The 25,668-nt window shown below is 46.8% G+C and overlaps 1 protein-coding gene across 3 annotated transcripts in view; it reads right to left on the reverse strand.

Moving 5' to 3' along the window:
• GNG2 (G protein subunit gamma 2) overlaps window positions 1–25,668 on the reverse strand; it is a 98,777-nt gene that overhangs the window by 62,050 nt on the left and 11,059 nt on the right. The gene's annotated exons all lie outside the window — the stretch shown is intronic.

The following is a 25,668-nucleotide window of genomic DNA, read 5'->3' on the forward strand; positions in this document are numbered from 1 at the left end:
CTGATGTGACCTAAACCTGGGCATTGCAGTCTTGCATTTAGCGCTTTACATCACACAGAGTTCACTTCAGGTAAAGACTGCATGGCAATCTTCTGATATTATGAATCTTAAAACATGTTTCTTTGGACCTCTGACACGTATTCGATTTTCGGCACAGAACAGATTGTACATTTCATTATCGCACTCCTCTTCCCTTATCTTTGACTAATACAAGGTAAAGGCAAAGAATTTGGACCAGAAAGGAATTAAATGAACACTGAATATCTTATACTGGGCTATGACGGACACATTTAACTAGAGCAAGGCAAGAAGCATAACCCAAAACACTTAGTGCTGGCAAAATGAATCAGACTGGCAGCCCGTGCAAACCAACTCATAGATACATAGATTCTAAGGCCAGAAGGGATGCTTAGGATCAACATGTCTGCTCTGCATAGAACACAGATCATAAATTTCACCACGTGGTTCACGTACCAAGCCCATTACTCCTGTTGAAGCTAGAGCCTGCCTTTGAGAAATACACCCAACCTTGATTTAAAAATTTCCTGCGACACAGAATCCACCACATCCCTAGGAAAGCTGTTCCAATGGTTAATTACCCTCACAGTTAAAACTTGCCTCTTTTTTCTAGCCTCAGTTTGTCTAGCTGCACTCTGTATGGTGACCACATAGGTTTGAAAAAAAAATTACAGGGGGATTGTACAAAAGACAAACAACGTGTATTTTTACAGGGAAAGCAACCCATAACGTTTAATGCGAGACACCAAATCACACCTTGGAATCAGCGTGTGTGAATCTTTGTACGATTGCTCCTGAAATACTTGTACAGGATGCACCGGACAACGGCCATCACTTCAAACAAGGCACGCAGCATCAGCGTTAAGGGAACAGCTGTAGGGGTGTGTGACGTTATGAGTGTAATATAGTATCTTATTGAAAGATGACAGAATGAATTGCATCCGATGAAGTGAGCTGTAGCTCACGAAAGCTTATGCTCAAATAAATGTTAGTGTCTAAGGTGCCACAAGTCCTCCTTTTCTTTTTGCGAATACAGACTAACAGAGCTGCTATTCTGAAACCAATTAACTCACAGACTTACCAGACCCATGGCCAAACTTGAGAGACTGGTTAGGAAGATATGTAAATTAAGAAAGCTTTGAAATGCAAGCCTGTATTGTTAGAGATAGAAGGGTAGATGTTTGTTCATGTCTTGTGATGTAAGCCAACAAGTCTCGTCTATAGTTTTGATTCAAAGATCAAAAGAAGTATTAGTATTTAGGAAGACACTTGAGGGAAACTGTATTATTGTCTATATATTGAAGGTTGTGGTAACCTGTATCAGAACTGTTTAATGGATAAATTACCCTGTGCTAATTGCCATGATGTTTGGAAGAAGGAAAGTTATGCCTATTGTTTTCTGAGGCCAAAAGGCTGCAGGAAATGTATAAAAACCCTGGGCCACGATCCTTCTTTATCTCAGATCAGCTGTGGTTTTCAAGAGGGGGGAAACCTTAAGCCATAAGGATTGAGATCCCCAGTCACGGACTGGAGTCACCTTGAATACGTACGGACATTGGACTATAACCTGTGGACTATTTCTAAAAGGACTTTTGGCAACTACAAACTCAGCTCTGCTATGTATCTGAACCTCAAGAATTGAATTCAAGTCTGTATGTATATTGATCTTTTAACCAACACACTCTCTTTTTTCTTTTTAAATAAATTTTAGTTTAGTTAATAAGAATTGACTATAAGCATGTATTTTGGGTAAGATCTGAGTTACCATTTGACCTGGGTCTGGGGCTTGGTCCTTGGGGTCAGGAGAACCTTTTCTTTTCTATGAAGAAATAACATTTTCAGAATTTATCATCATATGTTTGACATGTGTGTCTGGCTGGAGGCCGGAAGCTGGCTACTTTAGGGGAACTGCATTATTCAGACTTCTGAGTAACCAGGGAGGTGCTATAGAAGCTGTTTGGGGCTGCCTTGGTAAATCTAATTATTGGAATATCCACCAGCGTTTGGGGTTTGTTTGCCGTCTGTTTGCAAAGTTCACCCTGACTGAGTGACTGCAGTTGGCTCCCCGAGGCACCACTGTCACAGGGTGGTAGGGTGAGCTAGCTTCCATGCCCATCTAACCCTTGCCTTCTCTGAGATTTCCAGCCAGACTCTCATGTGCGAGGAGGCCACTCCAACAAGAACTGGAGCGAAACTCATTTCACACCAGTCGCGTAGCGGTGGTTGCTATTTTATTGAGGCTCCTATATTTTTCACAGCATCACCATGGTACCTGAGCGGCTTCCAGGGTTATGAATAAACAAGTGAAATGACTAAGCCTAGTGACTACAGACCTGGGCCAGAATAAGCCAATAACCTGGAGGTGAAAGGTTGCTATCTCGTTACCCATCTCCCCACATCCACATCCCCTCCTCCCGCAAGCAATCTAGCCTGAGATTCAAGAGAACCTGGATGGGTCAGTCCTTACGGTTTTTAATAGCTACCCCTACATTTAGATAAAAATGGCAAATCCCGGCTCCATTATTCACCCCTGTTTTTTCCCAAATTGTCACAGTAAGTACAATGTGATACTGCCCCTTCCCACATCACGGGTCTCTTTGCCCAAGTGCTGTTCCCTTGCTACTCTTTTCTCAGTACAATCCACGGTTGCCTTGCCTGAGCCAGGCACTGAACCCACATAATATCAAGCTGCTGGTCCAAAAACGTAGCAGCAGCTGCTTTGCAAATGTGAGTAGCTGCTCGTTCTTATTCAGTCCTGGCTAGGGAGCCAAGAAACACACATTGGGAGGCACAACAGTTGGATTTAGCATCCAGGACACAATTCTCACATTGCAGCAATGAAACTGGAGCAACTGGAGGAGATGCACGAGCAACGCCTCTGCAACTTAACGTTACACTTCACGCAAGATCCAAACGAAGTGGCCAGAAGTTGTGTTCAAGCCCCTTATTAAAGGGTGAGAGAAGCTGCAGAAATCTATCCCCATTATGACCTCAAATCACATTCCTGCAATGGCACCAGGCATAGGTGCCGACTTTTAGTTTTCCCGTGGGAGCGGGGGGGGGGAACTCCACCCTGAGGCCCTGCCCCCACTCCGCCCTTCCCCCCCTCAAGGTCCTGCCCCTCGCTCCACCTCTTCCTGCCCCTGTTCTGCCCCTTCCCCCAAGGCTTCACTCCGCCCCCCTCCCCTGAGGCTCCACCCACGCTCCGCCTCCTCCAGCCCCCTCCCCGAGGCCCCCACCCACCGCTGCTCTCTACCTTCCCTCAAACCCCTCCCTGAGCTGCCAAGCAGCTGGTCGGGGGTGCCACCAAATAGCTGCGGCTGGTGGGTGCTGAGAACTCACTATTTTTTTCCCCGTTGGTGCTTCTGCCCCAGAGCACCCATGGAGTCGGTGCCTATGCCAGGCTTTGATGCCTCTTCCATTTGCTTCAGAGCATCAACAGCTCAACCTAGTGAAAGACAATGGACCTCTCTGTTGACTACTTATTTCCACAAGGGTGTGAGATAATTGAATGCTTCACTACAGCTTGCTTTAGGAGCACAAAATCATCTTCCTCCACTCGTTTCACTTGAATAATAAAACATCTCATCTATGATGCTCATCCATGGTCAGTTTCCACTTTTTCCCCACTATAAACTCTATTTTTCAGGTGGTTTAGGCATTTTGCCTTGTGCAAAATGACAGACCCCTCTTGTCAGCTGACAGGATCGAACCTGGGACTTCTGATGCTTAATGTACGAGCAGCTACTGCATGAGCTAAAAGGTGCATGACTATTAGCCATGGTTGTAGCAGACTCATCAATCGGTAGCTGGGCTAAGTGCCACTAGAGGGGGACAGAGCGCCAAGCAGGCATAGGTTACACAGGGTTTACTCGAGTGCATTCCGCACCAAAAATTTTAAAATTCTGCGCACAATATATTAAAATTTACAGAATTTTGCAGAAATTTTTCACATAAATGTGGAGGCTCCAGCATGGCATTGGGGAAACACAGGCTACTGGCTGCACAGAGGTGGGAGATCACTCTGCAGCTGCTCCCCCTCTGCCCCCAGGACATGGACTCAGAGGTGAGACTGCACCCAATCCTGACACAGTGCAAGGACCGGGCCTGCCCCAGAAACACCCCAGGGTCCTGCCCCTCCATGCCAGGTGCACCAGGTGTGGGCAGGCAGGCTCAGCCCTGCAGGATCCAAGTGTGGAGGGGTTTAGTGTGGGGGGGATCCAGATGTGGGTTGAGAGGGTTCTGTGTGGGGTAAGCTGGATGCGGGCAGCTCAGTGGGGGATCTGGATGCACAGGGGCTTGCTGAGGGGTTCTGGGTGCAACAGTAATGGGACTCTGCAGTGGGGGTCCAGGAGAAGGTCGTTGGGGGTTCAGTGGGGTTGGGGGGCACCTGGGGAGGGACAGAGCTTGGCAGAGGGGTCTGAGTATGGGGGGTCCAGATGCGGGTGGCTCATCGGGCTGGTCCAGGTGCAGAGGAGGTGGGCCTCATGAGGGGGGTTCACAGTGCAAGAGGGTGGTGAGGCTTGGTGGGAGGGTCTGGGTATGAGAGGGTCTGGATGCACAGGGGTTGGGCGGATGCGGGGGCAGCTCCCTGTACAGAGATCCCTCCCCCTGCAGCTGAGGAGTGATGGGTGCAGGAAGCAGGGAGTAGTTTGCAGAGCTTCCTCATGCCTGGGGAGAAATCTGGGGGTGGGTCTGATCCAGCCCTGGATGCTGTGCAGGGGAAGAGGAAGTTCTGTCTTCCTCAGTCCAGCTGGGACTAGCAGCTGAGCCTGGCGCAGGGTAGGAGCCACCAGTTGGGTCTTCCCCAGTCCCGCCCCCTGCCCCACAGTGATTTACCTCTCTGCCTGCTGCCCTGGGCACCAAAAGCCTACTGCCAGTGAGGGTTGCATAGCCGCTCTTGTGGCTTCCCTTTGCTTCCCCATCAGAAAGTCATTTTTCTGCAGTGAAGCAAAGAAATCTGTGGAGGGACATGAATTCTGAGCATGTCCAGAATTCCCCCAGGAGTAAGGGTTGAAATACAGTGTAGAAATTTAACATTTTTTAAAAAAATTATTATTTAAATCACTGTGGGCTTTACTTTGAAAGCAGTAAGACCCAGCTTTGATAGATAACATTGGGCACTTAGAATCTGAAATTCTTTTTTTGACCCTTAGAATCTGTCAACAAATCAACAAATTCCAACAAAGGAATCAATTCTGAAGCACTTAGACTAGAGGAAAGTGATCAGGAACTGTCAGCATGGATTCACCAAGGGAAAGTCATGCCTGACTAATCTAATTGCCTTCTATGATGAGATAACTGGTTCTGTGGATGAAGGGAAAGCAGTGGACCTGTTATTTCTTGACTTTAGCAAAGCTTTTGACACGGTCTCCCACAGTATTCTTGTCAGCAAGTTAAAGAAGTATGGGCTGGATGGATGCACTACAAGGTGGGTAGAAAGTTGGCTAGATTGTCAGGCTCAACGGGTAGTGATCAATGGCTCCATGTCTAGTTGGCAGCCGGTATCTAGCGGAGTGCCCCAAGGGTCGGTCCTGGGGCTGGTTTTGTTCAATATCTTCATTAATGATCTGGAGGATGGTGTGGACTGCACCCTCAGCAAGTTTGCGGATGACACTAAACTGGGAGGAGTGGTAGATACGCTGGAGGGTAGGGATAGGATACAGAGGGACCTAGACAAATTGGAGGATTGGGCCAAAAGAAATCTGATGAGGTTCAATAAGGATAAGTGCAGGGTCCTGCACTTAGGACGGAAGAATCCAATGCACCGCTACAGACTAGGGACCGAATGGCTTGGCAGCAGTTCTGCAGAGAAGGACCTAGGGGTGACAGTGGACAAGAAGCTGGACATGAGTCAACAGTGTGCCCTTGTTGCCAAGAAGGCCAATGGCATTTTGGGGTGTATAAGTAGGGGCATTGCCAGCAGATCGAGGGATGTGATCGTTCCCCTCTATTCGACATTGGTGAGGCCTCATCTGGAGTACTGTGTCTAGTTTTGGGCCCCACACTACAAGAAGGATGTGGAGAAATTGGAGAGAGTCCAGCGAAGGGCAACAAAAATGATTAGGGGTCTGGAACACATGACTTATGAGGAGAGGCTGAGGGAACTGGGATTGTTTAGTCTGCGGAAGAGAAGAATGAGGGGGGATTTGATAGCTGCTTTTAACTACCTGAAAGGTGGATCCAAAAGAGGATGGATCTAGACTATTCTCAGGTGATAGCAGATGACAGGACAAGGAGTAATGGTCTCAAGTTGCGGTGGGAAAAATTTAGGTTGGATATTAGGAAAAAAACTTTTTCACTAGGAGGGTGGTGAAACACTGGAATGCGTTACCTAGGGAGGTGGTGGAATCCCCTTCCTTAGAGGTTTTTAAGGTCAGGCTTGACAAAGCCCTGGCTGGGATGATTTAGTTGGGGATTGGTCCTGCTCTGGGCAGGGGGTTGGACTAGATGACCTCCAGAGGTCCCTTCCAACTCTGATATTCTATGATTCTATGAAATCTATCCCCAGCCAGGGCATTCTTAAGAGCTAGATAAATCTGCACCCACAGTTTTTTAAAATGCTAGACTATAATATACAGAGTAGAGAGAAGGTTAAAAAAAACAAAAACAACAAATTGTGATATTTTAAAATTTGAAATTTGTGGTGGGGGTGGGGAGGAAAAAAAAATTCAACATTTTTGGTAAATTTTCCCCCTCAACCAGCTCTACCTAATTGTTCTGTCCCCCTTCCCTTCTATGCATAAGCATAGTTCCCACAAGTCCCAGTGCATAAGGCCTATGCATCACTAAATGCCACAAAGGTTCAAAACATGCTTTTGGGACATAGTAATTTATATTATATATATTATAGTTTGCAATGAATTACAGTCAAGCCAGAAGGGCGTATCAAGAGGGGCTCTGCAGGGATCTGCTTTGACTCTGGTTCTCTTCAATATCTCCATAAAATGATTTGGATTACAGCAGAGAGAGTTCATTTATAAAGTTTGCAGACAATAAGCTGAGAGGGGTTGCAAGCACTACAATTGAAAATGATCGTGACAAACCAGAGAAATCGTCCGATATAAAGAGGATGAAATTCAACACTGACAAATGCAAAATACTAGATTTAGGTTGGAATCATCAGTTGCACAAACACAAAATGGGAAATGACTGCCTAGGAAGGATTACTGCAGAACAGGATCTGGGGGTTATAGTGGATCGCAAACTAAATATGAGTCAACAATGTAACACTGTCACAAGAAAGCGAACATCATTCTAGGATGTATTAGGAGGATTGTTGTAAGAAAGACAAGTAGTAATTCTTCTACTCTATTCAGTTGAGCCCATATCGGTACTGGAGTATTGTGTCCAGTTCTGGGCATCACAATTCAGGAAAGATGTGGACAAATTGGAGAAAGTCCAGAGGAGAGCAACAAAAATGATTAAATATCTGGAAAACATGACATGGTTTAGTCTGGAGAACAGAAGACTGAGGCGGGACATGAAGACAGTCTTCAAGTACGTAAAAGGTTATTATAAAGAGGAGGTTGATAAATTGTTCTCCTTAACCACTGAGGATAGGACAAGAAGCAATGGGCTTAAATTGCAGCAAGGGAGCTTTAGATTGGACATTAAGAAAAACTTCTGTCAGGGTGGTTAAGCACAGGAACAAATTGCCAAGGGAGGTTGTGGAATCTCATCATTGGAAGTTTTCAAGAACAGGTTGGACAAACACTTGTCAGGGATGGTCTTAACACTCAGCCATGCCTCAGTGCACAGGACTGGACTAGATGATTTATCATGTTCCTTTCCAGTCCTACATTCCTACGATTGCTATGATATTGTTTCTACAGACCTCGACCAGATCAGGGTCCCAACGTACTAGACACTGGACACTCATACAGTAAATCACCAACAGACTCAGAACTGCCACCCACAAGTATTCAAAAAGCATGAGTCAGGCTCCCAAAAAACAGGATATTGGCTTAGAATCTGAGTGATTTGGGGGTTATTTTATTTGCCTCTGTTTTACAGCATTTGGGGTGCAGCAGGGTCACATTTTCAAGCTTTTCTCCCCAACCATGGTGGCTAAAAACTTACTTAAGAAAAAAAACAGAAGCTTAGATTCTTTCCTAATCACGTGCCTCCAGGAGTTGGGGCTTTAAGAAAGCCTCCAAGTATCACAAGACATGCGATAAAATCGCAACAGTCAGCATCGCTAGGGACTTAGCGGTGCATAGGACTTTGCAGGCTTTCTGCGGAAGGGTAGAGAATGGGAGTTACACACATTCCCTATTGCAGGTGGTTAAGAGGAAAATATGTCCTCGTCATTCCCAATTTTAAAATTCTCCATTCTTTAGCACGGTCCTCCTTATAAGAATGCCCTTTTTTTTTAAAATGCAGAAGAAGCTAGCTTCCCAAGAACAGTGCTATGATACTGTCGGAGGAGTGTATATATGACAGAGCTGGAAGGACCTTGCTATAATTAGCACAAATATACTCTTAACCATGCCACTATTTTTCTGGAGTCAGTCAGTCATCAGGAAAATGCTACGTGTCGCCTAGCTCCATCTGTGTGGGGAGGTTAAGAGTAGCAGCTCTTGTCTCTTACTGATCTCTAGAAGTGTTGTAAACACCAGAGATTCCATAATTAAATGTCTGTGTCTATTTGCAGAGGCGCTTTGTGCGAACAGCTGCTCTGGCAGTGAGCACTAACCGCTCCCTGCACATGGGGATGATCTCTGTGGGTAATAAACGGGGGTTTACAATGAACCTTAGATTTCTCTAACCTGCACTCTGCCCACCTGCACTCTGCCCACTAAAGCGTACCTCTACACTGCAATTAGACACCTGTGGCTGGCCCATGCCAGCTGACTTGATCTCAGGGGCTGTTTAACCTCGGTGTAGACATTCAGGCTCGGACTGGAGCCCAAGCTCCGGGACCCTCCCACCTCGCAGGGTCCTAGAGCCCAGGCTCTAGCCTGAGCTGGAACGTCTACACTAGTGGTTCTCAACCAGGGCTACAGGTACCCCTGGGGGTACACAGTGGTCTTCCAGGGGGTACATCAACACTTCTAGATATTTGCCTAGTTTTACAACAACATAAAAAGCACTTAGCAAAGTCAGTACAAACTCTAAAATTTCATACAGATAATGACTTGTTTATACTAAACACTGAGAAGTAAGTACAATATTTATATTCCCATTAATTTATTTTATAATTATATGGTTTTCTCAGGACTAGTGGGCTGCGACACTTCTGTATTTTTATGTCTGATTTTTGTAAGCAAGCAGTTTTTTCAGTGAGGTGCATCTTGGGGATACACACGACAAATCAGACTCCGGAAAGGAGTACAGTGCTCTGTGAAGGTTGAGAACCACTGGTCTACACCGCAGTTAAACAGCCCCTTAGCCCGAGTCAGCTGGCAGGGGCCAGCTGTGGGTGTCTAATTGCACACAGACATATCCTAAAGACTTCCTTTAACATACCAAACCTCTGAGCAGCTTCATACAGCCACCATTCAGAAAAATACAAGCAGCCTGGCGCATAAATAGTCCCCCCGCCTCCCGCAGTGTGGAACTTCCCCTCCCCCCAGTATCACACCCCCTCTGAAGACCTGAGCTAGTGATTGGTTGAAGGTTTGGTATCTAGCACTGCAACAGAGCTAGAAACAGGAACTTAAACCACTTTAAGGGGAGGTTCCCAGCAAACCCCTGAGCAACTGGGTTTCTTTAAGCTCAGATGTTGCAAAGTGCAGAAGAGCTATTTCAGGGGACATATAGAGATTTTCAATTTCTTAATCTATATTTCTCTCCCCGACCCCTCTGGTTTCACAGGTGGAGGGACACAAGCAATAGCCCCAGTAAAAGTTTTAAGAAGTCTAACATTTCGAAAGTGGGTTTTCTGTAATATCCCTGGGTATACACGAACTACCTGGCGGTGCGGTATGGAGGTTTTAGCAGCATGCGTTTGGAACAACCTGCATAACCTCACTCATGGCTTTGCACACCCAGCTAATACCAGTATTGCTATTTCATGCAGCTAGAAGTTTTATGCCACACCCCCTCATCATGCATTGCATATTCTGTAGAATACTGTGTTAAAGGAACATTGCAAAGCCAAGCACTGAACATGTAGGAAATGCGACAATTAAGGATGCCTGTGCAGCTTAATTTGGCCCCTTAATTGGACAGTCTTTAATTACATGATCACACATTATTTTATTCACAGGACCCCTGCCTCATTCAGTGCACAAGATGGACAGTGCTCAGGAATGAGCATCTATCCAGTTTGGTTCTCTCTTCTTAACCACATAGCATACCTAATCATGGAATATCAGGGTTGGAAGGGACCTCAGGAGGTCATCTAGTCCAACCCCTGCTCAAAGCAGGACCAATCCCTAATTTTTGCCCCAGTTCCCTAAGTGGCCCCCTCAAGGATTGAACTCACAACCCTGGGTTTAGCAGGCCAATGCTCAAACCACTGAGCTATCCCTGCGTCCCAAGGCCTCGTTCACTGCATGCTACTCACACCTTGCTCTGAAATCAGAATGATTAGTTTCCCCCCAGGCTTGTCTGTGGTCCTCATCACAACATTATCTGAGTGCTTCACAAATACAGAACGGATTTATTTTCATAGCACCCCTATGAGATGAGAGGGTATTTGCCCAATTTTATGGATGGGGAACTGAGGTATAAAGTTACATGGCACTGAAAACAGGGTCTTATAATGGGAAGTGTCGGACAACCTTAATAGCAATGCTACCAGCTGTCATTATTACAGTGAGCTGTCATGGGACGTGCAACAGTTACCCCTTAAGCTCAGGTGGTACAGGTACATGCTGGGGAACCTGAAGGTCCAATGTTTGAACCTTTCTGATAGCCCATAATCCTTAAACTTACACATGACAGAACTCCAGCTTGCAGCAACGTAGTCCACGGGATGAGGCAGTAGGCTGGGAATTAGGAGAATTGGGTTCAAATCCCAATGCCACCCTGGCCTGCTGCATGACCTTGACAATCTATTTCTGTGTCTGTTTCCCATCCCACCCTTTATCCGTTTACACTGCAAGATCTTTGGGACAGGGACTGCCTCTTACTGGGTGTCTGTACACAGCCGAGCATTTTGCAAGCTAAATTCTATGGTGAGTGTGTCAATTTCCTCTCGGGGGATATATTCCAAACTGGAGGCTCACCAGTCAGATTTTTAACATATACTCAATGACTCAAAAAACAGGGGTAACACAAGATAGCAAGACACGCAATCGCTGGACACTTGCAAACGCTGGACAGCATAGTGCATCTGTTCATGGTTTGTGGGAACGTCTCCTCCCTGGGTGAAGAGAAACTAACACCCAGGCTGCAGACAATACACACTCAATAGGGAAGTGAAAGGTGCACATGGCATTGCCATCTAGTGGCCGGACCACAGAGAGGATGAGGGCCTTTCTATTACTGGGTTCTCAACTTTTTCTTTTTGAGGCCTCTGCCAGCCCCGGAGCCTGGGCAGCTCTGATCAGCTGCGCGAGCAGGAAAAGGGGGGTAGGAGCTGAGGAGCAGCCACAACCTGGGCACCAGCAGCAGACAGGGGAATGCCACAGCTGCCCACTCCATGGCACCACCGCAGCCAGAGGAGCAGCTGCCTGGCTCCAGCTTCCCACCCAGATCTGACCAGAGGTGGGGGCCTGAGGGAGAGGAGGAGGGATGTGGTGGGGGTGGAGCTGCCCCCAGGACAGGCCCATTCTGGGTAAGGCACTACAGTTTGGGGGTGGCAACACCCTTGTGCCCCTTTAACTTTGCCTATGGACTCAAGGCTTCAGCCCCATTCCTTGCTTCAGTGGGGGGTGGGAGGGAAGGTTGGGGTTTCAGCCCCGCCATTCCCAGCTTCAGCGGAGAGGGAAGCTCAGGGTTTCAGCCTCATGCTGCTCCTGGCTTAAGGGGGGAGAGGGAAGGGGAACTCAGGGCTTCAGCCCCACACCGCGCCGTTTCAGCTCCATAGGGGGGCGACAGGGCTCAGGGTTTCAGCAGGGGGGCCCCAGGCCCCCCTCCCCCGAAAGGACTGCTGGTCTAGTGGTCAGAGCACTGGCCTGGGACTCAGGAGACCTGCGTTCTATTCCTAGCTCCTCTACTGGCCTGCTGGGTGACAATGGGCAAGTCACTCCACTGCCCAGTGCCTCAGTTTCCCCATGTATAAAATGGAGAGAATACTGACCTCCTTTGTAAAGCGCTTTGAGATCTCCTGATGAAGAGGGTTTACATAAAAGCTAGGTATTATTACTACCAGTAGTAGCTGCAGGAATTCTCCCTTAGCTCAACTTGCAGACGCCTATATTAATGGGGCTTAAACATAAGGGCTCTAGTCCTGTTTACCCACATGTGCAGTGGGTGAAATCCTAGGCCCATTTAAATCAATGGGCGTTTTTCCATGGACTTCAATGAGGGACAGGATTTCATCTTGTCAATTGCTTGCAATAGAACAGATCCTCTAGTGCAGGAAGGAAGATTTTTGTGGGGTGTAAGATGAGCAGCTTCAAAGAGAAACAAGAATCCCAATCATTTTAGTGGCCTTATATTGCTCAGTCTCCCCTAGGCCCCAGAAACTATCAGAGACCATTAGGATGACATCATGGAGCACCTCAGCGGGAGCTAAAAGTGGGACAAGACATACAGAGAAGCAATGCAAACAGTTTCCTGGTTAGCCGTTGAGCTGACACCAGCAAACTGGTTGAGTCCGTTTGTTTTTTTGGTCTTAATGGTGGTTTACTTCCTCACAGACATGCTGCGTTAGCCACCTGAAACTTAAGGGACACCAACAAGCTAAGAACTCCTCCTTCTCTCCTGACGTTTTTAAACACCCGAGATGGCAATACGTGAAAAATGAGAAAACAAGTTTTCTTTCCCCATTTCCCACCCCCGCCCCTCTCCAGTTTGTTCATTCTGCATTTGACAGCACTTTCGGTGTAGACAGATTCCCTCATTCAGTGCTTCCCCTGCAGAATCCATCAGCTGGCTCTGCACAGATCTTTCCCAAAGCAACAGACTAAACAAAAGCACTTTAAAATAGGAAAATGTGATTGTAAGCCACAAGCCCTGGGAGGGGGACCCAGGGGTAGGAGTAGTGTCTGACACCACTTCTTACTTAGGTTTTATTTGTTGTTGTTTTTTGTTTGTTTGTTGTTTTGTTTTTTTTAAACTGACTAAATTTCCAGTTGATGACTAACAGGGTCAACCGCCTCCCGAGACCCGACCTTACGGCTACTCTGCTTCAGCTGCCTTCTGCTCAGTTCCCAGGAATAATCCACAAAGGCTTTTTGTTCAGAGACACCATTCCTGGGGGCTGAGTTTATTAACAGAACAGTTTAAAACAATCCTGAAAGTCAAGTCTCAAAATAAGCTACACCCAGCCCCCATAGGCGCCGACTTCCACGGTTCCTGGTGGGTGCTTGACCCCCAGCCCTAGCCCTGCCCTCACTCCACCCCCATTCCACCCCCTTCCCCCAAGTCCCCGCCCCTGCCCCGGCTCTTCTCCGTCTCCTCCCCTGAGCGCGCCACGTCCCTGCTCCTCCACCCTCCTGGAAAGTCCTAAGCGCCGCCAAACAGCTGTTTGGTGGCGGGAAGTGCTGGGAGGTGGGCGGAGAAACAGGGATGCAGCAGGCTCAGGGTGGGAAAGGAGGTGATGGGAGCGTGGCTGCTGGTGGGTGCAGAGCACCTACGAATTTTTCCCCATGGGTGCTCCAGCCCCGTAGTACCCACGGAGCCAGTGTTTATGCCTAGCCCTATCCTGTCAGAATTCTCCACAGGCCTCCACCTGCCTTTTCCAGCCATCTGGCTCCACATGGTCAGCAAACCAGCCGCCTCTGCTGCTCTCCCCCTGGTTTTCCAGGGTTCCTGCAGGAGCCTTGCTACTTCCCGCTTTTTCCATCAGCTGCTCCCAGGCTTCCGTCCTGCCTGGTGGGAAAGTTAAACCCCCTGCCCCAAGAACTAGCCCAGGAATTTGTCTCTTCCTCCCTTCTCTCTCCAGGCCTGGCTCAAGTTAGTCACATGGCCTCATTCATTATTACCCACCTGGGGAGGTGAGCACATCTAGTCACAGGTGGGGCTGAGGCCCCATTTCCCCTTAAAGGGCCAGCCACCCTAGGACTGTGACCCCTAAAACTACTTTGATTCCCATCTCTTTGCACCCAATCACTCTTAGATTCCACAGCTGACAGACCACAGCAGCGATTAAAATTCACGTTCCTTAGGTGCTGCTGAATAATCTTGGCATTTTAAAGAGACTGAAGCACACTTTTCGGGACTGGCTTTGCTCCAAAGGGCACAGCAGTTTCCAGAGAGTGCTGAGAGGGCACAGTTTAATTTCAATGGTATAGCAATAAGCCTCTCTTTGTCTAAATGCTCTACACACAGGGAAAACCTGGGAGAGGGAGATTCTCTCCTACTTCTGAGCAAACCTAAATTACCTACAAATTACCATTTAAAAAAACCTCATCCTCTTTGGACATCCAATCCCCCTATTGCAACTGAAGTGAATTTCCATTCATTTTAACCTTGTGTGGGAGGTCCTTATGGGATCTGGAATCCAGATCCCATAGACGGCTGTGAAAATCTTACCCACAATGTCACATAGACATATTCCTCCTTCCTTTTACTTATCCATTGGATTTCGTGCACTGGGTGTTTTATCACAATGAGTAATGCAGAGCAATGCTCTGCTAGTCCATTCTCATCTCTGCTTCAAAACCATAAGAAAATCTCCCCCAAAATCTTCCTGGTGTCTGGCCCTGCATGACCTTGCCCTGCACCTTTGGTGAACAACACTGATTTCTACAGGACTCAGCCTGGACACACAAGTGCATCCACCCCCATCACACTGAAAGACTGGGGCTTGAGTGTGCCTAACACCCTAGGAAATCAAGTGAGCATTCTGCTGCACGGAGACAGGAGGATCCAACGATTGGGGTAAAATAACACTTCCTTAACTGATGTTCAGACATCTTACTTGAATTTGGTAGTTGGCTTATATCCTCCTATTATCTCTTGGACTAGGTTTACTCTTTCAGAACCTAGCTGTGGCCAGCAATTTTTCCAGCAAGAAAAACTGCTTTTAGTAACAATTATGGGAAATGTTCTTCCCTAAGGCTGTTGTGGTAGGACTACAAGACTGCTTGATAAACCTATTTTACCAAGATCAAGATCCCACCCACCAGCTAGAAGAGCTTATCTAACAAGTGTGAAAAGTTAGTACAGTATCTCTCTCATTTGTCTGCTTCCCAGTCCTGCAACACCCATTCATGTTGCGGTCACACCGAGTAAGTGGATCACAATAACCCATTTAAAGCTATACAGTTAAATCAATTAGGGTGACTAGTGTAGCTGGATTGCTGTAACTTCAGCCAGGGTTGCAAAGGGCGTCGCTTTCACCATGAGCTGCTCCAAGACTGATTTCACTTTCAACTTCTCTGAGTAATCTAATCACTAGACAGTCAGTTGTTTGCTCCTGGCACCAGGAAGATATTGACATTTACATATAAGTCTGACGCTAGTTATGACCGAGAGAACACTTCATTATAAGAGCCCCATTTCCAAGCACTTGTAATTGGGGGAGAAAAAAACGCTCAGGCTTATACTTGTCTCAGTCTATCTTTACTCAGCGCACAGTCAACCTGTGGAACTCCTTGCCTGAGGAGGTTGTGAAGGCTAGGACTATAACAGGGCTTAAAAGAGAACTGGATAAAGTTCATTAATGGCTATTAGCCAGGATGGGTAAGGAATGGTGTCCCTAGCCTCTGTTTGTCAGAAGGTGGAGATGGATGGCAGGAAAGAGATCACTAGATCATTATCTGGTAGGTTCACTCTCTCTTGGGCACCTGGTGTTGGCCACTGTCGGTAGACAGGATACTGGGCTGGATAGACCTTTGGTCTGACCCAGTATGGCTATTCTTATGTTCTTAATTATAATTATTTATTTGTATTGCTGTAGCACATAAAGGCCCCAATCAGGGATCTGGGTCCCATTGTGCAGAGTGAGGTACCTGTGTAATAAAGAGACATACCCTTCCTCAAAGAGCTGACCACCTTACCAGAGGATTCATGGATTTTAAGGCCAGAAGGGATCGTTATGATCATCAAGTCCGATCTCCTGCATCATACAGGCCAGAGAACCTCAGCCAGTAACATCTGCATTAAGCCCATGACTTCAGTTTGAACTAGAGCATCTCTTTTAGAAAGACATCCGGCCTTAATTTAAAGACTGCGAGAGCTGGACAATCCACCATCCCCCTAGATAAATTGAACAATGCTTAATTACCCACCAACCACACTTAAAAATTTGCACCTTATTCCTACTCTGAATTTGTCTCTCTTCAGCTTCCAACTGCTGGATTTCGTTACACTTTTTCCTACTAGATTAAAGAGCCATCTTCTATCAGAAATCTCCTCCCCATGTAGGTACCTGTAGACCATAGTCAAGTCACCTCTTGATCCTCTCTCAGAAAAACTACATAGACTGAGCGACAATGATGGTGAGAGATAACAAGTGAAGAAAATTAATGAGTGAGGAGCAAGGGGAGGACAAGATAAGGATGAAAACTAGTTTGATTTGGCTTAAGCAGCAGTCACAGTACATCCATTGTCCAGTCACCATGGAGTGTTCTGCAGGCAGAGGATTCATTTGTTTGTAAAGCTTGGAACAATTCCATTTGCTCATTTCTTCACTGGGCGGGAGGAAGCGGGGAGAAATGTGTTTTTTCCTGGCTAAAGTCAATCTTGAGAGACTTTCTTTGAATTCAGATATCTCCAAATATAGATCTATTTTAAACTTGCCGTGGGACGACACATGACCTGGACATGTCTGAAGTAGTATGGTTAATAAAACAAAAGTGATGGAGCTGTCCAAGACTCGGACCATGCTGCACACTGTTGGACACTAACTGCTTTACAGTGCAGCAAGCTGGGGAGCTCTGGATGGAACAGTGAACAAAACCAAAGTGGCTTTGGGTTTTTCAGACTTCGTCAATTGGGCTTTGGCCTCGTAACCCAAACCCAGGAGGGTTTGCCTCAGGCTCCTGCTCTCTCCAAACCCTCAAAGCTTTGGAGAGAGCTCCACTTTCAAACAGCCTTAATCTACGAATTATGGGCTTCGACCAAAGCCCATGGAAATGCTCCCAAGGACTTCAATGGATCAGACCCCCTATGCAGCTGGAGCCAGACCCTAGCTGCAGTCAATTAAGAGTTGCAATAAGTGTTTGGTGCATACATTTGAAGCTCACATCACCCATCACAGATTGGCCTTTAGAAAAGGTAGGCGCCATAAACTGTTAATGCAAAATGATGAGTGAGGTTTTCTGCACACCAGTCAGGAAATTCAAAGTCTTGGTTCCCACAGCAACCATCACCTGGTTCCCCTGGGTATATATAGTATTTGCATTAATAGTCATATTTTTATATAAAGCCAGGCAAGTTAACAGCATATGAAGCAACACAAGGCCCCGGTTACGGCTGGCGTGGGAACCGTAACACTGTATTTACTGATGCTTTGCTCACCACAATGTTGCACAAACTTAACTTTCCTCCCACGTTGAGTATTACGTTTCTTGGTCTTAAATAAAAGACCATTTTGGCTGGCAGACCACAGATTCTGGCTGGAGCTGTCTTGACCGACTTGAACCCCAATCATTGTTGCTTTAGTACAGCCACAGAGCACTTGCCTGTGAAGCAGTAGTTCCCCCTCGGACTTCTGCCAGTGAATTAGATTTGTACGTACAGCTGCTGCTGCAAGATGGCCAATTTAAGGGGCATCCCATGCCCTGTGCGTTGCCCTTGGGAGGGAAGCAATTGTGTATTTAAGCTGTCAGGCCTGGCTCTCCGCGGAGGTGACAGGGATAGATTTCAAACATCCAGATTCTCAGGGGCCCCCCGTCAGTCACAGGTTCTACACCCAAAGCACTGTATGCTCATTAGATCTGGCCACAGCATTCACTGGTGACATCTCACCGTTTCCCTAGGACTACTCCAGCTGTTATTGTAGATGGGGACAAGAAGAAACGGACATGAATAAGGAACCAAAAAGAAGAAACAGCAGCAGCTAGAAAAGAGGAAAGGGTCTGAACAACATAAGTAACTCCCAGACGCCTATTGCTACTCCTGCTTCCATCAAAGCTCATGTGAGTTTAAACTTTTACCTGACCTCCTGCTTCCTGCTATAAGTTAGGCTAAGAGCTGAAAGCTGGCCGGCTGTTTGTAAATGCTGGAACGTTTCCTTCGGTGAGTGGTGCTCCGTCTGCAAAAGTCGAGCTGAAGGCAGGGTGCAAGATGCAGCCGAAATGGAACTGTTCCCCACTCCATTGTAATGCCCCCCCTCCTTGCCAGTGCATCATATTTGTAATCATTTGAAACAGTGACATTTACATGAGTGGTGTCAAACTCTTTCAGGGGAGAGGGTCAAATCCCATGTTTAACTATGGCCCATGAGCAGGGGTATCAATTTAGGGCTATATCCTAAATCCCCAGCAGATCTCCCATGGATGTCAATGAGATGCTTGCCCAGAGATCACAGCCTTCCTGTGGCAAATGAAATTTTAGTCTTCATCACCTGGAATTAATTTTTCAAGTTCATGCGATTAGTGCGAGTGAGGAGCTCACACCCTGAAACACTGGCTTTGAGAGGTATCTTCCAAATCTGGCAGACAACACCGTACCAGTGACATTCAAACAGGAACTTTCTTCACAATGCTGATGATTAAAAATAGCGAGGGTTTTAAAATGAAAGCTTAGATTCCCCAGAATTGGACACAATGCAAGCCACATACAGATATCAAACAGGCCGGGGATCCAGCCCATGGACTAGGTGTATGAGAGTTCTAGCCTACACAGATCCACTCTGCGAAGGAGCCATTCTTTGCCTACATTCAAAGCATTAAAGCACGTCTCCCTCCATTGCTACAATACAAGATCTTGTCCATCTTAGGAGAGCCAGTAGAGGGAGGAGGACTTCAAAATCCGATTTGCCCGCACTTCGGCAAAGCAACACGCTGAAGCAGAAGCCAGTAATGAGAAAACATCTGACGAGGTTTTAGAAAGGGGAGGGGGGGATACATCAAAGCAAGCTTCACCGAACTGATGAGCCAATCAGCAAAAAGTAAAAAGATGAGACAAGTGGAAGCAAGGAAGTGAAACAGACCCCATAAGAATGTAGCGAAAGAAACAGAAGTAAGAATGAGCATTAGCCATGGCAGGAGAATCGCAGTCGGGCCCGAGGCACCATGTCCGTGTATTGTTTTGGCTTTTTAACCAAGCTCAGGGAATAGCCCTGAAAAACGTTCAAAGTGAGGGTGGCAGCAAGCAGCAGTATCAGAGGGAAAATCCCTCCGACGTGAGGTTGTGTCTGGGGTGGATGGATACAGGCAGGGTAGCCCCGACCCCCTTCCAATCCTCTGGACATTCGCTGCTGTGTCCCACAGGCATCAAGGCATTGCACTTCCAGATTTCCCAGCTTTGTGGCTTAGAAACAAAGTGGGCCCCCCCCATCAGCCTCACTCGCTGACCAACATGCTGCTCTGGAACGGGGAGGGAAGAGCCAGAGCATAGCACACAGGCCCTGCCCCGCTGCACTCATGACTTGGGAGGTGTTGTCTCGGCATCCTTGTGGCTCTCATCTGCCCTCTGAAGAAGAGGAACCCGCTCCCCCAGCCTGTCTCCTTGCTTCAGCGTTTCAACTCCCTTAGTAACAGACGCTCTCCCGAGGGGCGGGGCATGAAAGGGGGCCTGTCTTCTTGAAAACCTTGGACAACCAGCTCCAGGGTCCTGTGTGCGAGGAGACTTCAGGCAACGGTGGCTTTCGCAGCTCTGGAGTCGAGGGCAAAATTTACAATCATTCAGGTCTAATTTTGCGCTCTTCAAAAAAGGCAAAATTCCCACTACCTTCCTTGGGGACTTTCACCTGGGTGGCGCATACAGGATCAGGCCCCAAAACTCTTGAGGGTCTCTCCTAGAGTCCACACAACTACAGGTCTCTCCTGGTGAGAGACTTCAACAGGGATTTAACATCGCACAATCCGCCATCTTGCCAGGGCTAATTACTATGGTAACCACATGTACTGGAGGTGGTTGTCTCTTAAAATGACTCACGGATTTTTAGAAAGAAAAAAAGCTTTGCCTCTGAAACACCGTTTTTAGGCTGAAGACGGCATGCACGCACGCACGCGCCTTGAAGGAATACTGTCCCCTCAGTTATCGTGGAACACAGCTGCTGTGATCTTTGGAGACAGAATCGGCTCTGCCTTCCTCTTGGTGTGAGCAGAGAAAAAAACCAACCCCTTGTATGCTTCAGCCATCTAAAATAAATCCATGCAAGTCCCAGCACTATAATCCAATTAATGGGACTTTGTCAATTGTTTAGAGATAACATATGTGCTTCTGTTGCAAATGGTTTGCAATCTCGTGGCCCTATTTTAAAAGGTAGAACTAAAACAAGCAAGAGAAGCAAGGACATGATATTTGCTAGTGGATTAGAGAATACAATGGAAGGAATTCTAACTTGATGGGGCAGATTCTCCGCCCCAAACAAACTCAGCCAAGTAGAGGGCGAACACAGAAGGAACCTGGTTATAGTTCTCTAACTCTGAGCCAAAGGGCCTAGGCACAAGTTAAAGTTGCAGGTCAGCAGCTCTAACTTATGCCAGTGGAGGATCAGGGCTAGCAGAGTTCCCCTCCCTGCTCCCAAAACCATCCCCTCCTCCCACCCAGTATGAGGAGTGAACGGGGTGCACAAAACTGCTGCACGGACTCTGTCAGCTTTTGGCAAGCAGCGTTCCCCTGCACAGAGCAAATGCTCCACAGGCCATCTCTGGTTGCTTTAAAGCCACTTTCCACTACTTAGGGCCTCAGCAGCCCTGAGAACCCAGCCCCCAGCATGCAAGGAGCATCCTCCAGGCCACTTGGCTTGGCTTGGCTTATGGTCACACTGGCTCTCACTAGCCTCTTTTCAGCACTGTTCGGTGGAAGCTCAAAGCTCTGTTCACCCGGCACTCAGTCCATTTTACTTGCTTCTAATTCTATCTTCCCCAAGGCTAGAGTCAGCTGTTCTCCAATGCATCTGCCAATTACTGTCCTCTGCTAACAAGAGCCAAGGCTAATTGTCAGCTGTCATCTATGGAAAGCAGATTTCATTGGCAAATTAGGAAATACGGAGCAGAAATCATGAATCATTCACCTAGACACACACTATGGAAAGCTCTGCTGATCGTAAGTTACTGCAGGACCAAGTATGATTTAGAGCTTGCCAGAAAACAAACCAACCCTTTTCTTCTCTCACAGCCTAACATCATCACCTTTCAAAATGAGAGCAGAACGTCACCTTGGCCTGAATCCAGCCAGAATGGCTACTTCTTCTTCCTCTGCATTACATCTTCCACATCTTTGAAATCGGCCTTTTCTTGGCAACTAACTGGCTGATTCCTTCTAGGCAAACAACTCGCAAACAAAAAACCTGTGGATTCTGTTCACTCTTCATGGTAAGCCAGCTCACTGGCCAGAAGCCAAGCAGATAAAGGTACTGAGCTAGATCCTAAGCTCTGGCCAAGGAGTTCTTGGTGCAGCTGAGGAGAGGGTTTGCACAAGCAGGGGTTGCCCTTCACCAGGCCAGTCCCCGGCTATGGGTTAGGCTACTCTAACCTGCACCAGTGGGCGGGGACCCCAAGGAGTGGTTATGATGGCTGGGGATCACTGGAATGAAGGGGAGGCCTGACCGCCCCTCTATCTTCTGACCACACATCCTAGGCTAGCAGCTGAGTGGGCAGAGTGGTTGGCCTAAGAGCAGATATGGTGACCCTACAGTACCCCACGTTCCCCCACCAGGGGAGAGATTTGCCAGATTTTGGCCACATTGCGGTGGCATGGGCGTGTAAGCGAGGGCAGAATCTGACTCATCATCCAGAAGAGGTTAAGATGGTATTGGCTCCTCGCATCGTCACTCACACACCCAGAGGTAGTGCCGTGCCACCAGGAAATGCACACACCGAAGTATTTAACAACAGGGAGGAAACTAGGTTTATAACTTTCCCTGAAATCAAAATCCAGTTGCGAGCCAATTTCTCGAAGGCCAGCACGAGAACCAGATGGCTAGAGAAGGCACCAAGATGGATGCTTGGGCACTGGCTGAGCCCATCTGAAGTTAGCTACTTCAGTTGAATGGGAAGCCAATGCAGCTCCCAAGGTTTCCTTTAACGTATGTCTCTGCAGACTGCCTGAGACAGAGCAGCACTTTAAGTGCAGCCCTGTCTGGTTTGAACTGTGTTTTACAGTCACTTTCTAATGGGACAGAGGTTTTCATTAACCAGGACTGACCCCTCCCTGGAGCTTCCAGCTGGCATGGGGCGGAGGCTCCCAGACTCCCTGAACTTGGAACACGCACCCTGCAGCGGCAGCCCACTAGGGCAGTGCTTGCTCATGCCAAGATCTCAGGTGAGCCGATTTCTGCTGCTTGTTCTGCGTCTGGAGAGCTAGTCTCAATATGTTCCGAATAAATTGCTGGCCCCGGTGAGATTGGGGAGTAAGAGCTGTGCCAGCGGGATTCCCTAGAGGTACCACACCAGACTCTCACTAGGGTATGGAAACAACCTCACTGCTACACCTGCTCTCCCACATTTCAAGATTAGTTCCCAAGCTGCAGGCAACAAAATCCAAGACACCTTTTTTTTTTTTTTTTTTGGGGGGGGGGGGCGGGCAGGAGGGGATCCTCAATTCTGTACTGCTTATAGTCCCAGATATTTTCTGGTTGAACTCGCTCTGTTCATCACTCCTGCTCAAGATATATACCATACCACCTTCCATAGGGGGGAGGGATAGCTCAGTGGTTTGAGCATTGGCCTGCTAAATCCAGGGTTGTGAGCTCAATCCTTGAGGGGGCCATTTAGGGATCTGGGGCAAAAATTGAGGATTGGTCCTGCTTTGAGCAGGGGGTTGGACTAGATGACCTCCTGAGGTCCCTTCCAACCCTGATATTCCATGATTCTATGATAGGATTGCCACTGGGTGTACAGCACCTACACTGCCCCCAAAGGAGTAGGGAAAAGGCTTCCCAAACAAAGAGACAGGACCACAAATATTTCTCACCTCCTGTGCATTGCCTGAAGACACATCCGCATCACATAGGAGGAGGCTGAGTTGGCAGATATGGGAAATTAAATACACCATTGACGAACAAAAGCAGAAGGTACACACTGCAACTCCCACAAGTAAAGTGGACACTCCCTCCTTTAACACTCAGTCACAAGGATAACTGGGATGGAAAAGCACAGCGGCACGAAGCATGCCTTGGAGAGAAGCAGTCCAGCAAGAAACTCACAGTGCTAGCCAAGTCGTTCCTGAATGCTGCTTAGAAACCTTCCTCATGCAGCATTTAAAAGCAATTAGCAGCTCCAGTAAAGAAAATGGATCATTCTGTATCCAGTTCAAATCCTTCTCCAAGACTGTGCACAGCCTGGCTCCTCCCTAACTCTCCAGCCCGGTTTCCCACTATCCCCCCACCCATGCACTACAATTGCCAACTCCTCCCGCATTCTGAATGCCCTCCTTCCACTCCCACGCGATGTGGATGCACCATATTCCAGGACGCTCCTTATACCCAGAACGCCCTCCCTAAATCAGGGCACCCTGCCTGCCCTTTCTTCCATCCCCTCCTTGCCTAAAGCAAAAATAGAAAATGCATCTGTGCAAGGGAAAAAATATATTAAAGAACCAACAGGACATGGGATCTCATGACCTGATTCCCCATTCTGGAAACACTCATCGGTTCCACACTTGTTTCTGATAGGCTCCTGGTACAGTAACTAATACTGTAATGAGAAGAAAAAATATGTTTAGTATGTAGACATGACTCCTTATGTAGTTTGCAGTGTTGTTGTAGCCATGTTTGTTCCAGGAGATAAGAGCGACAACGTGGGTGAGGTAATCTTTTATTGGACCAACTTCTGTTGGTGAAAGAGAGAAGCTTTCAAGCTGACACAGAGCTCTTCTTAAGGCCAGCTTTAAAAGGGGGGGAGGGGAAGTTTATTTTCTGGGGAAAACATAACAAAAGCAAAACAAAAAAACTAATATATTTTGGTCCCTTCTTGGTTCCGGGCGGGGTGGTGGGGAGGAATCTCATCCAAACAGTACTATGACTGATGCAGAATAGATCAGCAGGCTAGTGGTACTGATTTATGTCCATATTCATGGTGAACAATGGGGTAGGGAACGGACGGTACCAACTGCAATGCTGTGCTGAATTGAGAAATGCTATAATCAAAAGATTTGTGGTGTATTAGAAAAGACCTATTATAATCCTCTGAATAAGTGCTTCAACAGCACATGGGGCCTGCATTCAGAGCACTGCCTTAAATTAAACTGATCAAGAATCTCCGCGTGGCTCTTTTACAGCATTAGAGACAGGCTTTTGCACTGAGTGCTTCTAACACACCACATCTACTCAGGAGATGCAGGCAATTTAAAAAACACAAGCGCTTCACCCTAGTGCTTTCTATGGGATAATTAATGGAGTCTCATTTCAGTTCATCCACTGGCCATATGGCAGAAAAGAGGATTAAAAATTTCAGTCTCAAAATGTATTCAGTGAAATCCAGTTAATACAGCCAAACTATAAGCAAAAAAAAAACCCCCAAAACAACCAAAAATAAAACCCATTATTGCACTGGACATATCATGCTGCCAGTATACATGGAAACCTTTTCCCTTATACAGCATAGAAATACAGGTTAATCTTCTGGTCCAAGCTATCTGACAATTCAGAGGTTTGTTTACTGGGCAGAGAACTACAAGCTGTGCTTCGGTGTTGTCTTAGGGAGAGCAGTGGGAGGATCCTGATTGGGAGTTGGCCAGAAAAATCAGTTTTATGCCAGTCTCTGGTTCCTTAAATAAAATATGGAAACAAACTGAATTTTAAATGACTACAGTGAGCTAAATACAACAGGTATCACAGTATGAAAATTACTTCTGTCCTACAAGTTAACCTTTTAGTTGATTATTCTCTAACTTTAATAATATCTTGGGGGTGGTGTGAGAGAGATGGGGATTTTTGTATACACATAAAGCCATTTTCAATCAAGGTAGCAAGAAAGACTTACATTTCAAGTGATTCTCCTCCATCGAGTCCCTTATTTGAAAAACAAACCCAGGGAATTAAGTTTCCCAAGTTCGTTTCCACCTGCATCTGTATATCATTTATATAGTTTTGCATATATTTCTAACAGCAATGTAGACAAAATACTCCTCTGCCATGGTTACTCCTCATTAAACAGTTACAGATCACCAGTATTTCCTGTTAAATCCCAGTAATAAAAATAATAATCTGAACTCAAATCCTTTGTACAGATGCTCCTTTGTGCTTTGTCCAAATGCTTCTGTATGAGGAGGTGGAGTAAGGGTGTGGATAATACTTTGGTATTCCATCTTTGGTATAAAATGATAACTTTAAGGGGTGGAAAGATTCTAATCCAAAGAGACTGGTAATTAGACATTTATGTATGATTGAAATGCTGGAGTTTGGTTTTATACTGACTATTTCGGGGAGGAAGGTTGATTTCAGTTAAATGAAAATTCCTCTCCTCCCCTCCCCTTCCCTTCCCCAAACAAATAAATAAATGGAACACTAGACCTCATTCATCCATGAAAAAG

The sequence above is a fragment of the Eretmochelys imbricata genome, chromosome 6, assembly GCF_965152235.1.
Source record: "Eretmochelys imbricata isolate rEreImb1 chromosome 6, rEreImb1.hap1, whole genome shotgun sequence".
In the NCBI taxonomy this organism is placed as follows: domain Eukaryota; kingdom Metazoa; phylum Chordata; order Testudines; family Cheloniidae; genus Eretmochelys; species Eretmochelys imbricata.